General features: G+C 37.2%; 1 protein-coding gene across 2 annotated transcripts in view; it reads right to left on the bottom strand.

Moving 5' to 3' along the window:
• Window positions 1-10,720: 10,720 nt before the first annotated feature.
• The window catches only part of Lacc1 (laccase domain containing 1), a 12,607-nt gene continuing 11,227 nt past the window's right edge, over window positions 10,721-12,100 (bottom strand). For both annotated transcript variants that reach the window (XM_031361390.1, XM_031361391.1), the window contains exon 7: window positions 10,721-11,520. The gene's annotated coding sequence lies outside the window, so the exon portion shown is untranslated. The remainder of the gene's footprint in view (window positions 11,521-12,100) is intronic.

The raw sequence follows: 12,100 nt of genomic DNA on the forward strand, positions 1-12,100 counted from the left end.
AACCTCAGCAGGGCCTTTCAGTAGTGAGAGATGTGCGCTTACCACCTCATTAAATAATAAACTCTCTTTCATACAAATAAAACTCATGGCCATGAATGTCTAAGAAGACAAACCAAAGGCACATTATTTACCACAAGTCAAAAACAAACAAACAAACAAACAAACAAAACCAAGGTTCCAAGGCAAACATTAGAGAGACACAAATCTTGACTCCTCAAGGTGTTATGGCTCTGACATGATATTAAAGATGTGTTACATTCCTGACATAATAATTTGAATTTCCCTTTGTCTAAAAGTAAAGAAAGATTCTCTGTGGGGGTATATAAAAATACTGGGTAAAAGTCAGGTCATTTAAATACGTGCTGAAGCCCGGTTAATATAGGAAATTCCTGGCTATACAGCAGTATTCTTCTTTTGAAGTAACCATCTAAGAATCTTCTGGAATTCTCTAGGGAAGCTGAAACCTATGTACTGTGTTCTCTAAAATCAAATAATGGAATGTGTGTGATCTGAAGGGCACCGGACGTCCATGGAAGGCCTAGGGTTGTCCCAGCCTACGACTTCATTGTTCACTGTTAGCAGCTGCATAAAACACTACATGGCCCCTTTGTCCCCCAAGTCCTAGGAGGCACCATTGAAAGACACAAATATATATATATGTATATATATACACATATACATATACACACATATATATACATATATATATACACACACACATGTATATGTACATATATTTAATATATATTAATATATAAATATATAATTTAATATAATATAAATTTAATATATATTTATTTATCAGTAAATATATTTGTGTCCTAGTTGAGAATGCTGACCTATGGAATCTAGTGTTCAGATGGCTCTCTGTTCAAAGTTTCTAACATATCTGCCAAGGGCCAGCCTCAGCATGGAGAGGGGTTCTGAGGGAAGGGGTTTCTGGGAGCAGCGAAAAGAATGACTGGAATTCAGATTGTAGATCCAAACCTATGTCTGCTTCATCCAGCTTTTCCAGTCTGCTTCTCTCTATGTCTGTCTGCTTTCTCTCTGGAGAGTTCTCTGCCTAAATTCTGCTTGCTTACTATTCTAAGAGATTTCTCTGTCCATGTCCTATTTCTCTCTCTCTCTCTCTCTCTCTCTCTCTCTCTTTCTCTCTCTCTCTCTCTGTGTGTGTGTGTGTGTGTGTATGTATGTGTCTGTCTGTCCAAGCAGTTCTCTCTTTTTATTCTAAAAAATATTCTGGATAGCTCATCTCCTACAGAACATAAGTTCAGTCTTTTATTTTATATACCAATCCAGTCATTTACTCCATGTTTCTTTTTAAAGGTTAAAATATTCTATCTTATAATCTTTTGAGTTGAATATTTAATTATTTCCATTTGTTAATAAAGGTATTTAATTCATATTCCTTCAGCTGAATCCATGGACTTTGCTATTTTCTCATTATTATTATTTTCTAGAAACTACAGATTCATTTTATTTAAAAATTTTAAGATTAATTTTATTTTGTGTATATGGGTGCTTTGCCTGCATGTATGTCTGTGCATACATGTGTGCAGTACTCTTGGAGGTCAGAAGAGAGCATGCGTTTCTCTGGAATGAGATATAAGTGGTTAGTAGTCACCATATGGATACTGGGATCCAAACCCTGCTTATCTGGAAGAGTGGTTGGTGCTCTTAAGTGCGCGTCATCTCTCCATCATTTTACTCTGTGATTTCAATGATTCTTACAATATAGTTACCTTCATCCTAAGTCCTGCTCCTTTTGGTGTTTGGCCCCACCCATCCATGTTCTGGGTGAGTAGGCCACACCCATTCGTATTTTCAGAGATTTGAAGTTTTATTAGTGCTCCCTCTTTTGCTGTATTTTTCGTCTGTTTGGTTTATAGCTGGAGCTCTGCAATGGTGATCTATAAACGCTTAGAGCAAACCATTTAGTAAAATAACTTCAGGTGTGCATGTGCATGTGCTGTGATAGGTTCTTCTCACTAAACATACTGATTATAGAATTTAGATGCCAACATTATCAAGGGTAAATGGACACATTGTATTAGCACTGGCAGAGGAAAGCAGGGCTGCGAAAGTCAAGATTTGTCAAAAGCAAAAGGTCAATGAGATTTTAAACGTGGATCTGAGACTGCCTGTTCAATGATCCTTTCAGCCCACAGATTTGGAAGGGGAATGTAAGGTAAGGAGAAAAGAAATAACCACAGAAGCCTTCAGATGAGAAAGATCTGTAATAAATGATTGAACATTATCAAGGCCAAGTTTTTTTTTTCACATACTGCAAATTGATGCACTCTGTAAAAGGCTATGAGTTAATATATATGTACTATATACATATATATATTATATAATATATATTATATTCATATAACAAGATATGAAGTAAAGAGAGTGATAAAGGAGGGCTGCTCTCTACATAGAAATCTTTGTTTCATTGTGAAGGCATCAGAAAGCTGTGAAGTTATACAACAGACAACAGACTGTGGCATGGGGACTTTTTCTCCTATTATGCAGTTCCTCTTTTGGGCTCAAAACTAAAAGCAATGGCTTCATTCTCCACAGAACTTTATCTTAGACTTATTTCTAAGCGGTGTCCCCTCCCCATCAAAACCCTTTCTGTAGAGGGATTAAGGCATGGGGTGAAAGGAGTTGTGAGAATGATTTTAAAGGAGATCACTAGTCTCTTCCCACCTCCCCAGGTGCTAAAGGGAATGAAAGCTAATAATTTGAACATTTCACTAGAGAGGGCTAGACACCTTGACAAGTAAAGGTACTCGCCACACAAGCCTGGTGACCTCAGTTCAATTCTTGGAATCGGGACATTAGAATTTTTTGGGTGCAAGAACAACAACAGTTTCTTGTGGAATTAAGGGACCCAGCCAAGCTAAAATTGTCTTTAATGCTGCTAGTAGAATGTAAACTTATGCATCTGCTATGAAAATCAGGGGTGGGTTTCCAAAGATCCTAATAGTAGAACAAACATGCTATCTAACTATAACACTCTTAGGATATACACCCAAAGGATATCACACTTCCCTTAAAATGTACCATCTCATCTAAAAATTATTACACACTGGAATCTCCCAGAAATCTTTAAAAAGTTATTGTTACTTGTCCTGCCCCAGATTATTCTTTATTTGGTCTAAAGGGTGGCTTAGATATCCGAGTTTTTTACGTTTACCAGGTTACTCTATTGTGCAGTGAAAGTCAAGAACTGCTCTAAAACTAGCATTCAGATTTAAAATTCTCTCACTCTTTACTATCAAATACCAAGAGAAGAGTCAGAATTCTCATGGAAAAGTTCTATATGTTTAATCTTCTGTGTTGAGGCACTGTCATAAATATTTGATTCAATAGTTGATATTTTTATTAAAACCATATAAATAAGTTCTGATAAGAGTATAGTATGATACTAAAAATAAAATTCCTATAGAACTGGAAGGTATTAGTTTATAAAATGAATATTCATTTCTGACATACATGATTTCCGAAAAGGCATATATATTAAAGCAATATTTAAAGTTTATGTTGGCATTGAAGCTGGAAGAGGGATTATGAGTAAACATAGCTGAATGCCTAAAAAAGTTCATAAAATATTCTTTCTTTGGAGTGACTTTAATATGTGATTATTATGTAAATAAATTCAAGTAAATAATGAATAAATGTTTTAATTATAGTTAACAAAATATATACTCTAAAATGATTACCTATGTGATTCTAGACTTTTTTTTCTATCATTAAAGGATCTCTTCTCTTTTTCTTTCCTTGGGTTTTACATTATTACATTATTGTTCCTAGGTACTAAAAGGATGAAAATGAATTAGACTTGCTCCTTATCTTGGTGGAACCCATATTCACTGGTTCCCTGATGAACATACCAACTGGTTATAGTGACTACAGTGCTCAGAAGAGCAGAGACATAGGAGCTCAGAGAAAAAGCCCTTGCTTAACATGTGAGACCCTGTGTTTGATCTCTATATTGTAAGAAAACAACAATGAAACCATTGTCTGGCACAGTTAAAAAAGTATATTCAGACTGGGTAATGAGGGAAACCACCAAGGAAAATGTTCTGCAAGAGGTAATCTCTTCTCTTAGAATCTGAGCTTTAAAGGATGTTAAAGATTTATTTATGAAAAATGAGGCTGAAAACTTTTATGTCTAGAGTCACCAAGTGGGACACAAGGACAGAAATCAGAAGACAACCTGGCTTTGAAAAACCATGATGAAACTCCTGGGAATTCCATCTTTCATTCATCTGTCCCCCTCACCACATCCCTCTCCCCCCCATTTCTCTCCTCTCTCCCTCTCTCCCCACCCTCTTTCTTCCTCTCTCTCACACATACACATCTACAGGAGCAAAAGCTACTCAGCTTCCATGTATTCCCTATCTCCATGAAGAACTACATCATCAACATAGGAGTATTACATTATTTACTTAGATGCTTGTAACATGTATGTCTTGATTCTGCTCTTTGCTGATGTAGTTGAAAGCCTAAGTGACAAAGTTTGAGTTAAGACATTGGATACATTATTAGTATAAATTTAGGACAATCAGAGGAAAACCAATTTTAAATCCCACTGAGATACAATATGGTATCCTTTATATGCCACTGTCCTTTTATCAAGGCATTTGAATCATGTGACACAATTTAAATGTCTGAGTTTCCCTCTGCTAAATACACACACACACACACACACACACACACACACACACACACACACCCCACGGGCACAATCTACTTAGAGAGAAGTGAATACTAACAGTAGTAATGTAGTGGCTGACGCAGTTGGGAGTTCCTGAGTAGTTCTATTTAAACTACAACATGTTGTGCCTAAAGGAACACAAATATTTTCATTCATTTTAAATATCCTTTTTTTGCACAAATAAATAACAGAGATTAACAGTTGTTTATCTTTCTGCTAAGAAACCCCAGATCTACTTGTAAAATGTTGCATACTGCCTCCCAGTGGTGAAGTAATTTCATTTGTTTCATAAAGCTCATCTTGTGGGTAGCAACAGACAAAAAGGCAACTATAAATGGAGGGGCCATAAAAAATTTGACAATTTGCTGAAAGTTTCTTAATGTACAACACTAAAAAATGAATTAAAATTGAATATACAATGAATCCAAAAGCATAGGCAATAAAACATAATTTTTGGAGGGGCTATCATACATAATGCAAGGTATGGATAAGCTTCAAACAAAATAATACACAGTGAAGAATTAGAAATATTCAGTCTTTCTAAAGGTGTAAGACTAATCTTTAATCTTTATGTTTTTCTAAAGAAAAGAATACTTTATGTGAATTTGACATTTCTATCTTAATTTTCTATTTAATGCAATCTTGGAATATGGAGAAATTAAGTATTTTATTTAAATTAAATGCTGGGCTATGGGATTCCCAGAAGATTACACTAAGCAAGGCTATCAAGCTGTGGCAGTCCCTTACTGACTGCTACTTCGCACTGCATAGACCATCTGGATGGCTACATAAATGTTTTTTACCTAGCTGAGCACCAAATACACAAATAGAATATTAAGAGAAAATTGAAAATAGAGTTTAAAGATCTTTGAGTAGGCATAAAACCTGAAAGGAAATTACAAGTTGTAAAACACATCATCACAAATTATACGATTCCAACCTTTACTTCAATGATACAAATTATACAATTCCAACCTTTACCTCAACAAGGCTCAGTTTCTCATTTGGACAAAAGGGTCAATACCTGACCTATTGATTTTATAGAGACTATAAAGGCAAAGTAAGGTATACATGAGAAAAATCCTTTGCAATCACCAAAAAGGTATAGTCTTTGTGCACAGATAGGAAATATATAAGAAATTTAAAAATGTAATTGGTCACACCCTTCCCTGCCCCAAGAACTACTTTACCACAGTGAATTCCCTCCTTTCTTTTCAGTTCTCACTTTTTCTGAAGATTTCTGAGTACCTCCCACACACATGTTGACTGTCTTAAACAATCATAGCTTTTAATTCCTAGGACTGAGTTATATTTTACTGGTTTATCTCTTGTTCTTCAAATGCGTGCCATGGGAGGGTCTGTCCTAGGACCTTGTACTCACTCCAGTTTTCACCCAGACAGTCCAGTTGGATGCAAGAGACTCAAGTGACATTGCTTCACAGGCAGCTTCCAAACTTGTTTGTCCCAGGCCCGGTGTAATGTCCAGGACAGTACTTTCAATCGTTGATCCAGCTGTTTCCATGTGGATGCTATTCATCCTGGATGAGGTGAAACTCATTATCCCTCCTCTACTCCCAAACCTCCTCCCACGCTTTGTGGTTAGCTCTCAGTAGCTGGTTAAGCAAAACTCAGAGGAAGCCGTACTTCTCCATTCTTCTTCACTGCCCACGTCCATGATCTTGTAAAAGATCTATTGAACTCACATCTGAAATGTTGGATTTATCTGTCCTCAGATCCTTCTGAAATTCTAAAGCCTCAACTGAGACTGTTAGTTCTTTTTTAAAAAAATATTCTGTTTCCATTCAACGTCTTTGGTCACTCACCCCTTAAATCTATCTCCTTAAGTAAGATGCTGTGGAGTGGGGGAATCCTCCATTTTGATGACTACTCATTGCCAAAAGAGTAAACTCCCCTTTCTGCCATGTGACTTGGGATCCCTATTCTAGTCCCATGCTATCCATCTCCTGACTCTCTTCTCTGCCTTGGGTAGGTTATAAATGTTCAGTTTCATGTCCTGCTTTATGTTGTTCTCTTTCTCTGCTATGACTGTACTTGCTCAAAAATCTGTATATGGGACTAAAGCAGTGGTTCTAAACCTATGGGTCATGACCCCTTGGGTTAAATGACCCTTTCACAGGGGTCACCTAAGATTATCAGAAAACCCAGATATTTGTAGTTATGATTAGTGACAGTAGCACACAATTACAGTTATGAAGTAGCAACACAATAATTTTATAGTTGGGGGTCACTACAACATGAGGAATTGTATTGAGGGGTCACAGCATTAGGAAGCGTAGGAACCACTGGGCTATACTCTGCGGTTAAGAGTGGTTGCTACTCTTGTGGGTTCTTAGCACGCACATTGGGAGGTGCTTACAGCTACCCTGTAACTCCAACTCCAGATCTGATGCCTTCTTCTGACCTCTCCAGGCATCTGCATACATTTGTGCATATAGACACACTGAGATATGTACATACATATGTAAATTTAAAAAGTGTTTTAAAAGTCTGTACATAGCTCCTTTCTCTTGACCTCTGAGTAAAACTAACCCTTGCACCTTCAGTACTCATCAGTTTTTAAAATTAAGTCTTTGTTGTTGTACTGGCTGGTTTTGTGTGTTAACTTGACACAGGCTGGAGTTATCACAGAAAAAGGAGCTTCAAAGTACCTCCATGAGATCCAGCTGTGGGGCATTTTCTCAGTTGGTGATCGAGGGGGGAGAGCCCATTGTGGGTAGTGCCATCCCTGGGCTGGTTGTCTTGGGTTCTATAAGAGAGCAAGCTGAGCAAGTTAGGGAAAGCAAGCCAGTAAGGAACATCCCTCCATGACCTCTGCATCAGCTCCTGCTTCCTGACCTGCCTGAGTTCCAGTCCTGACTTCCTTTGGTGATGGACAGCAATGTGGAAGTATATGCTGAATAAACCCTTTCCTCCCAGACACGTTTCTTAGTCATGATGTTTGTACACGAATAGAAACCCTAACTAAGACAGTTGTAGAAACAGTTTATCTCAAAAATAAATTTTAAAACATGGAGGAAATATCCAGCAAGGATGCTAAAACAACAAAGAATGAGACAGAAATTCTGGGAATGAAAGAAACAATCAAGTTAAAAATCACACGAGAAAGCATCACTAACAAGATGAATTAGAATGAATGAATTTCAAAGTGGGGTGTGGAGACTAAATCTGAGATAATACTACATTCAGAAACATATAACAAAATAAAAAATAAAAAAACAACCAATAACTCCAAAATGTCTGGGGTACATTCAAAAGACAAAACCTTCAAACCAATAAAGTAGAAGGGGCTGAGATAAGGTCATAACTCATTCAGTCAACTTATAGAAGAAATTTCCCTAAACTTAGAGAAAGAAATCAACATCTAAACACAAAAGGCATTAGAAACCCAAATAAATGTGATTAGAAAAATTCTCCACAGCATACCACAGTCACAACGTCATAAACACAAAATGAAGACTAAAGGCAAAGGGGAAAATTCCAGCTCATATGCAAAGAGGGAAACATAACATCAAATCATTTATAAGAAACGCAAAACCAGGAATGTATGGAATTACACATTTCAAGCCCTAGAAATGTCAACAAAGTTTTGAGAGTCAACAAAAATATTTTAAACTGATAGACAAATTAAGTCAATAATTAATAATTATTGTAGAAAAATCTTAAAGGAATACTAACTATGTAGGAAAAACAAAGTCTCATCCACGGAGACACAGAAAAGAATACATTCCATGAGTGAGCAAAAAGAGTTGGGAAGAAAGTAGTCAGCACAGCCAGAAAACCCTACTACTAACAGAGGGGGAATACAGAGATAGTAATAACTTAGACAGTCGGAAAATCAACTAAGAAATCATAGGGAACATACCAAACTCTGCCCAGCGACCTTAAGTCCAGATGATCTCAACTAGCAATAAAAAGACACAAAATAACTGATGGAATTAATAAAACACGGAACATCTATTGTCTTCAAGAAGCACACTTAACCAGCAAAGACAAAACAAACAAAAATAAAAACAAAAATAACAACAACAGCAATAAAACATAGTCAAAAGGTCAAAATCAGCATACCAAACAAATGGAAGCTGTGTACGTGCTAGGGTAGCAATCCTCGTACCCCTTGAGATAGATGCCAAACCAAAACTAGAGATAAAGAGGCCCAGTACATATAACAGAAGAACAACTCACCATGGAGATAGGACAAGTGTGGATAGCACTCCCCGAATGTTGGGATTAGAAGTTTCATAAGACAAATGCTGAAAGGCAAAAATCTACTTCACACAGATTCTGACACAATCATATAAGTAGACAGAGCTCTTCCAATCTAAAACTGGCAGAGAAACTTCAAAGCTAAATTATACCATAGATCACCTGGAATTAAGTGGTATCCATCCAACAGACAGTAAATACACACTTAGAACAAGGATTGAATACTCTAAAACTGACCACAATGCAAACCTTAGCAAATACAAAAAATTAAAATACAAAGAAAAGAAGGAATCATTCCTTCTATATTATGACACTACAGTGGAGTAAAAGTAAAAATCATCAAGAGAAACTATACGCTTGGAGAGTGATTAGGGAGTTCTAGAAAAGAAAACAGAGGAACTTACAAACATTTGTAAGATCAAATGCAAAATGAAAACACAATCAACCAGCCCCTCTAGGATACAGCCAAGGGCTTCCAGAGAAGAATGTTTACGACTTAACCAAAATTAAACTCAGAAGATAGGAACTATTTAAACAGACCTATAATGAGTAAGAGATCAAAGTGCTAATTAAGCTTCCCGGAAAGGAAAACCTGGGACCATGTGGACTCACTGCTACATTCTAGCAGTCTTTTAAGGAAGATCCAGCACCAGCGCTGCAAACCTTTCCACAAGGTAGAGAGGGCAGGAACACTACCAAACTCTGCCCAGCGACCCAAGACCCTAACCTGAAATTCTGACACTGCTAGGGAAAAATCGTCCAAGAAGCCAGCAGACACTGGAAGTCTTAAAATAGGACTCTGGGAGCACAAGAATTTGCAAATGAATTACACTAAATCAAAAGGCTTTTGCAAAGCAAAGGGGACTGTCAGCAGAAGAACAAGCAGGTTACAGAGGGCAGTCTTTACCAGCTCTACTCCAGACGGGCTCAGCATTCATCCATGCATGTTAAAAAACTTCAAAACTAAACAAGAAAGCCGCCTGCCAGTAAATGAGCTCATGAAATGAGCAGATCCTTCTCAGAAGAATCGCAAATGTCCAGAGCTATACGGAAAACACACCCAACACCTTTAGCCAGCAGACATGAAAGTTAAAACTATTTTATTTTAAGATTCTACCTAACCCGTGTCAGAATGTCTACTACCAAGAGAAGAGCATGGCAAAGCTGGAGAGATGGTTCCAGGGATTAGAACACTGGCTGCTCTTCCTGATGATCCGAGTTTGATTCTCTACACCCACGGGATGGCTCCAAACCATCTATAACTCCAATCTCAGGGGGTCTGACATTCTCTTCTGGCCTCTCTGGTCACAAGGGATGTGGTGCACAAACATCCATGCAGATAAAATACCTATACACATAAAAATAAGAAATAGAAGAAAAAATGACGAGTGCTGCTGATGAGGGTGTGGGAAAAGTTGAAGGTATTCACTGTTGGTGGGCTGTATACTGGACAGACATCATAGAAACCAGCATGGAGTTTTCACACAAAACAAGCAGTGAGAACATGATGTCAGGAGGGTGACATACTGGAAAATCTGGGGGAGTGAAGGATAGTTATCATATTTCATTCTAAACATGCATTAAATTCTCAAAAGAATCTATATTAAGGAAAGAAAAAAACAGAATGGCTTTGTGACCCAGCTGTTTGTTTCTGGGCATACACTCAAAAGACTCTACCCTGCCACAAAGACACATAAACATGCACAATTAGTCCTATTCTAGTCACAACAGCAAGGATTTGGAACTAGCCTTGTTGTTCATCAACAAATGAATGGGTAACAAAAATATAGTACACACACACAATATTTTATTTAATGAAATTATCAAACCTGTAGAATTGATGGATCAGGAATTATTTTATGGTGAGCAAAATAATCCAGACTCGGAATAACAAACACTGCATGTTTTTCCTTATCTATAAATATAAATTCTAACTTTTGATGTTTATGTAAACATATATGTATATATGGAAATGTAAATTTGTGGGCATAAATGTGGATACAGGTGTTGAAACTAGAAAGGGAACATAAAAAGATGATTGAGCAAGGGAGAAGTAATAAAACACATGAGACAGGAAAGAGGGGCTACTGGGAGTGGAAGGGTCCCCCCAAGGGGACAGGGAAAGGGAGGCAGAGGATCAGCAAAAACATGGTGCCTGAGAATGCCAGAGGAAACCTAGTATTTTATAAGGCAATTAAAACTACATATGTAGAAGGAAACACTTATCTCCCCTACTGCACTGATTCAAAGGAAGACGGTGTCTTCACTTAATTTACTGTGCTGAGCTCCATCCCTAAACAAAAGCTGGCATCTACCGAACACTGAGCTGAACAGGCCTGGCCTTGATTTATACACAAATACAGGGGGTAAAATTTAGGAATGACATCACATTGATTTTTTTCATCAGTTATCATAAGAATTAGACCAAGATCATTGGGCTTTGGTTAACAGTGAAAGCATACCCCAAAGAGGAATTATCTTTTGTAATCCTCATGATTTTATATACATCAAAAAGCTAAATATTTTCTTTTGCAGCCAGTGTGGAAGGATGCGGGAAACATTTATACAAAATTCCAGCCAAGAACCTGTAAAATACACATAGAAATAAAACATTAGCTCCTAACTAGTGTTTTTAGAATATCAAGGTAAGAATCATAAAGTCCATTAAAATGTTTTGTACAATAAAAACTAGAGACATTATAAAGAGTAAAAATATACACCAATTGAGTTAAACTATAAAAAAACTGAGTATGTGCTAAGGGTCCGTACTAAGTCATTGTACTTATATAAGACTTTATAGACGTCTAAAAGACGTTCTTTCTATAAACAGCATTGAATGGGAGCTCTGATGCCTTCATTTCTGTTGTCAGCATCTGCCTGTGCTCTCCAGTGGCAGAGTTGACTAGATGAGACAGAAACTACATGCTCTACACAATGTGAAAGATTTACTGAGTCCAAGAGATGATGAGTCAGTGGATAAAGGGTTTCTCCCCAGCCTTAATGACCTGAGTCAGATCTCTGGAAGCCATACAGTGATAGAAGAGAACAGACTCCTGAAAATTGTCATCTGCCTTCACTCATACATACCATGAGTATGTATAAGTGCATATGTACACACACACACACACACACACACACACACACACACACACACACACACATACA

This window comes from Mastomys coucha, unplaced genomic scaffold (genome assembly GCF_008632895.1).
Source record: "Mastomys coucha isolate ucsf_1 unplaced genomic scaffold, UCSF_Mcou_1 pScaffold9, whole genome shotgun sequence".
Classification (NCBI taxonomy): domain Eukaryota; kingdom Metazoa; phylum Chordata; class Mammalia; order Rodentia; family Muridae; genus Mastomys; species Mastomys coucha.